Source organism: Necator americanus, chromosome II (genome assembly GCF_031761385.1).
Source record: "Necator americanus strain Aroian chromosome II, whole genome shotgun sequence".
NCBI lineage: Eukaryota > Metazoa > Nematoda > Chromadorea > Rhabditida > Ancylostomatidae > Necator > Necator americanus.
In genome coordinates, this window is record NC_087372.1 from 21,330,867 (window position 1) to 21,336,895 (window position 6,029).

Below are 6,029 nucleotides of genomic sequence, written 5' to 3' on the forward strand. Positions count from 1 at the left end.
CATCACCTCGTTTCACGAGCATTTTTAAATCTCCTGTTTCTAGGAGTAATTTTTTATCGTGATGTTTTTGGTTTCTAGTGTTTATTTTCTGACGATTAGTTCTGCGAAGTGTACTAGTACAGTTCCTTTGTTTATGAGGACCAGCAGCTGGATGTAAATTCGTACAACTTGGAAGTATAGAACTTCAGTCTGAGCTTCTATAGAGTTAGGAAGTTCTTATGCTGTAGAGTTCTAGATTTTATTTTCATTTTAGATTTTGGAGCAAGTTCTTCAAATAATGTTGGTTTGAACAGATCTTTTTTTCTCTCCTACTATGCAAAAGACATAGAAGTCCGTTATCGTGGTAACCGGCGCAATGGCATGAATGTACAAGCCGAGCGTTTAGCATCAATTGTCGAGATCTATTTCATTTGCAACCAAGCAGGAATTCTCTCGAGAGTTGTCGACAGCAGCCGCAGCACTTCAAGCTCGGGTTGTTTGTTATCTCGTTTTTTCGGGCCTTCATTTTTTCCTCAGTAGTCTGTCTACTTCGGCCGAAACCCATATGTGTCTGTGCAACGTAGGGTTGATGATATGGGAACCATAGAAGAATGTCCGCATCTTAACTGTCAAATGCCAGTGTATCTCTTCTGTTTGCTGCAAATTTCTTTTGGACAACTAAAATATTTGCAACTCTTTATTTCCACTCAATATTGCGCTCGGTCATACAGACGCAAACTTCCTTTCTCATTCTTACATTAATATTTCATCGGGGTTGCAAACTAATATCGCAGTTGTTTAAACAACTAGCCCTAATGAATAGTTTCAAATAGGATATTATACCCTCTCCAGCAAAGCATATATCTCATGAGTACACGAAGCAATTTCACAGGATTCTTCATTTCTGATTTATAACTTAGCAGTGTTGTGCAATCTCAAGTACAATCTATTAATATGTTTTATTACTATAAAGAGGTAGGAGAACGGAGACCTTCTTTACAAAAATATAAAGAAAACTTCTATAACTGTAGTAGCTCAATCAGAATCCTTTTTAAAGGGTTATGCCAATGACTTCAAATTTTTGTAGAGATTTGTAGTTCCACGGTTTTCTCGCTCATACTTTCCTATTTGGATTTTCACCTTTTCCTTTGAGCAGCTCTCTTCTCGAGCTGCCTTAAAGGCATCACCCCACGAATCTGAGGTGGTGCAGATTTCAGGTGGAGTATTCTTATAAAGGAGAGTAGATTATGGAGAGGAGGGCATTTCCGAGTCGAACTCCCTGTAGAAAATTGTGCACCAGAACGACCGAAGCCGTATCTTTCGGGCCGTTTTTTTTACGGCAATTAGGAAGAAATGGACGGAATCACTTTCCCCCCATAATCTACTATGCCGTATACGAATACTCCGCCTGAAATCCGTACTACCTCAGATTTATGGAGTGATGCCTTTAACTTCTTGACTATGAATGGATGACTATGGTAACTGTGAAAACGTGCATGTACAATGTTTATGTTAATGAGTCGCACAAATAAATGCTTGGATGAATTAGACTAATGAGTTTTTTGTCTGAAATGCTGGATCTTTTTCTTTGAAATTCACAAAGTCAAATGCAGCTACTACACTTCTCATAGCTGTGTGTGCGAGTGTGCGATGCGTTGCTGCATACAAAAGAAGCTGCCTTATTTGAATTCGATCTTTTCAAAGAACTGAAAATGAAGCTGAGGCCGAATTGCTGCGAACACAAGTGTTTATGCAGGTGCGCTACAAATCAGCTCGTTTGGACGCCACTGCGGCAGGTGGTGCTCTAAATTGAGAAAAAATTAAAATTTAAAAAATTGCTTTAAATTGAGGGTGAAGTGGAACTAAGAGAGAAGATCCCTCTTAATATTAAAGAAAATGTTCCATGCTAAGCTGCGAGGAGAGCAATTAGCCTAAATAAATGGGGCCAAGGTCTATGCTTTTCTCTATCTTCATTGCTGGCCTACTTTCTCCGTCTACAGAAAAGAAAACATGTTAAAGCCGCGTACTGCGTACAAAGGTCATGATATATGTAATAAAGTGTGTCACGTGGGCGTGCGCGTGTGTGTGCGTACGAAAATCAAGAAAGCAGGGAGAAGGGTTTCACTTCGTCGCGAAAGCGCCAGCGCCGGAAACCACTAAAATAGGGTGAGGCGGGTCCCACGGAGTATAATCTGCGCATCGGTTCCAGAAAGTGGTAATTAGGATTAGATGGTCGCCATTCTTCAAAAATTGGATACATGCATGCAGACAGCTGCTCAAATGGTGGCTAGCAGTTTACATGACTTCACGTTCGCCGCTTATTCTTATCAGTATGATGATTGCGTCCGCGCTGTTTCAAGTTAGCACATTATTCTACAGTATTCCGGAGGAAAAACGGGAAGAACAATGTTTAATGTTAGAGTGAGTCATAAATGACTTTCGTCTAGGTACATGACACCTATTGTTACTGTTTACACATACAATAGGTTGCCCAAACAAGGAATTTTTTTTTCGCTACACAGGTAATTTTGGTTAGTCTCTAGACGGCAGTTCAGTGCTGTGGACGTTAATGTTACTTTCAATTTTCTTGCTCGCTTTGAAAATGGAGAATCAAAGAATACATTTACACTATGAGATGCTTTGGGAATTTAAGCAAATTAACACTGTTGCGGTCACGGCTCAAAAATATGGTGTGTATGAAGGAAGAGTGATAACCGATCAGTCGGTTAGAAATTTGTTTATCTAGTTCCGTTCTGGAGATGTGACCTAGAAGGAGGAACCAAGGGGAGGGGGTGGGTATACCCCCTCCCTTTGGTTCCTCTTTCTAGGTCACATCTCCAGAACCTCACAATTTGATGAGTATATTCTGAAGTCAATAAAAAGTAAAAGAAAAAAGATAAAGTTACTGACGTATCAATCTACTTGGGATGCGCCAACGCGTTTTACTGGAATACGCAATCGTTGAGGTTTTTTGGAACGCGTGTTGGTCTGTACAATGACTTGTGGGGGCTAGCCGATGATCAAATCTGTGTTTTTATCCTCCCAGACAGGACTGGTACCAATTTATCGACCCCGGAGGGATGAAAGGCTTGGTTTGCACTAGGGCGGATTCGAACCCTCGACCGTATGGCTACAACGGACTTCTAACCGACTGCACAACACCCGCTCTATTCTGAAGTATTGTGGAACAAAATCAAAACAACAGAAAAGGTTGGCAGAGATGCTTAATACGTTGCAATCAGAGGTTTGCCCCCCCCCCCCCTTGAATAATGCATAAAAAAACAGCGGAAGTTATTTACCAACCTTATAGTTGGAGAAATGTTTTTAACTCATCGCGATGTCGAAGGAATGTAGTAAAAATGTGAAATTACTTTTGAATACTCTCGATATTTAGTACTCACATCTTCAAGTAGATAGCTACAAGGAGCCATCAATGAAATCGATTGTAAGAAAAGGAACGAAAGAAGCTTTGTTAGAAAAGAAGCAGTTGTAATCCTTTGGTAGAACTTTCTAAGAAGTGAACGTGCTTCGAATTCTTATTGATCACTGAAAGAGAACAAAGCGACCGTCAAAAAAGTGTTGAAGTCCAATGTTGTCGAACGTTCAGACCGGTAACAAATAAACCGCCACTGAATACATCTGATCACAGTGTTCGTCTCGAGAACATCGGAGTAACGTTTTCGAGGACAAAAACTACGACGCGAGCTTGACCTTTGTTCTATCACTCTGTCATATGTCCGTTGCACAGAACGGTATGAACAAATTGCATCCCACGCGCCATTCTAGGTGATGTTTCCGAAAGTATGCTTAAACATTAACAATCGTGGCATTATATTCCGTGAGTTTCATGTCAGAATATTTCAGCAAAGATAAAATTTGATTCCTGAAATAAAGAGATTTTATCTGAGTCCAATCAGTTGAAAAGTTGCGATTAGTTGTAAGATGGCCGCTAAGGAGCGCATGCTAAGAAAATATTTTCACTGTACCAGAAGGATACATGGGCTAATCGAAACATTTCTGAATCAGAGTTTTGTGGGAAGCTTACACAAACTTCTTATAACTCACTAACTAATATCCATAGGAGAGAGTTTACATTCAGTTTTGCGCTGGTACAACTTTCTATGATCTTGAAAAAGTCACCGCTGACATTCCAGTCGCAGCGAGATCATTTATGCTGTGAGAGGCTTCTCCACATCTATTGTACCTGCCCCTTTTTCCCAACATATTCCAGAAATAAATCGACTCGTTTTATGTCGTCTGCTAAGATCTCTTTCAAATCGACTTACTGCTCGACTTGCAACTTTTATTTATGGAATAATACTATTAGTTAGTAGGTGAGTTGAGTTGCAAATGATATGAGAACGTCTAGCTGAGTAGTGGTAGGTTGAAAGGAGCCAGTTTCAAAGGTTTGCATCACTCCAGAATTCAGATCATCAGTAGTTCATCTATGGGGTTCTAGTTTTTTTAGTGAGTGCAGCGTGCAAATTGGATGTTGGAAAAGGCAATAGGGCTCGTTTGAATTTCACTTGGGAAATTGGAAGTGCTGGTTCAGGTTACAGCTGTGTTTTGAAACAGCTGTATTTTTAGGAGATAACAACAGTGAGAGAATAAAAGTTGCTCCAGCCATTTTCGTGTTGATGTTGCTGTAGGGGATGAGGAAGCTTGTATTATTTTGTGCTGAGCCCACCGTATTGGCGGTTGCAAGTCACAAAGCCGAAAATGAGTTTTTCGAGTAAAGGATAAAGAATATAGGTGTACAGTGTAGACCAATTTCTTTGGGATATAGATTATCAAGAAAATCAATTCTACATAAAAAAAAAGTTTTTAAAAGTTTCATGCTGTTTTTTCTTCTCAATTTCATCTTTTTGCTTTAATTCATACTTTTTTTTGTAAAAGAAGTCCGCTTTATTGTGGTTCCGCTCTGCGAGGGAGTTCTGAGATTCCACACCGCATGCGCCAGAGGCAGCTTTATTTCCGTTCACTTCTGGAATTGAATGTGCGTTTGCGTTTGAGGGAAATGTTATTTCGTGAATTGGGGTAGCTGAAAGCCAAATTTTGTAGGGTATGAAAGTCCGGATCCATTCCAATCTGAAGAACTTACAAGGGGAACTTTTTCTGACCTCTCTCAGCTGTTACCACTACAAAATGTAGTCAGCACACGAAAAAATCCCTACAATGAAGTCACTCTGTCCTGCCTTTGTATGAACTGCGAACCTCAACAATTTTGCAATATTTTATTCAACATCGAAGATGGTTGCTCAGCAACAAGATTCCTATCTTACCGTCCTCTTGTTTTGGCACTCGAATGAGGCTTTCTTCCTACTGAATAATTCTTCTTTTTACATGCGTGTTTTGTTATCTATCGGTGCTTCATGCAGGAAGCCTCGTTGGAGGTTCTCATGATTAAACTCGATGTGGAACAATACTATGACTAACAACAGTAGCAACCGCAAGTATTAATTATAAAAACATTTAATAATAACACTGTTACTATTGTCAGCAATGACTTTTAGACGGCATAAATGAATAATGTGCCGAAAAGCAGCAAGAGTTGATTGGAAAAGATCTGGAAAGTGAGGAAGTATATCTTAGCTTATTTTTATTTTTATTTTTTTACATGCTTTCATACTTACATTTAGCATTCGTGTTAGTACAAATGTGATATTCTGACGTTCCACGGAGATCAGCACATGAAACAGAAAGTGAAAGGTGAGGAAAAACTGAACAGTTTTCGCCTTGTTTTGTTTAAAGGCAGCGTATCACGAACCTGACGATGGTAGGATCTCTGCGGGAGGAGTTTAGAGTAGAGTTTGGTACGTAGATCACGAGTATGAGCGTGGCCTCACTAAATGGCATCACTCCAGGAATTTGAGGGAGAGAGGTACGGATTTCAGGTGGAGTATTCGTCTACAAAATCGTAGATTAAGGAGAAGGGGGTGATTCCGTCCATTTTTCCTAATTGTCGTAAAAAACGGCCCGGAAGATACGGCTTCGAGCGTTCCGGCGCGCTGTTTTCTACTACGAGTTCGATTGGAGCGCGCTAGCCGTGT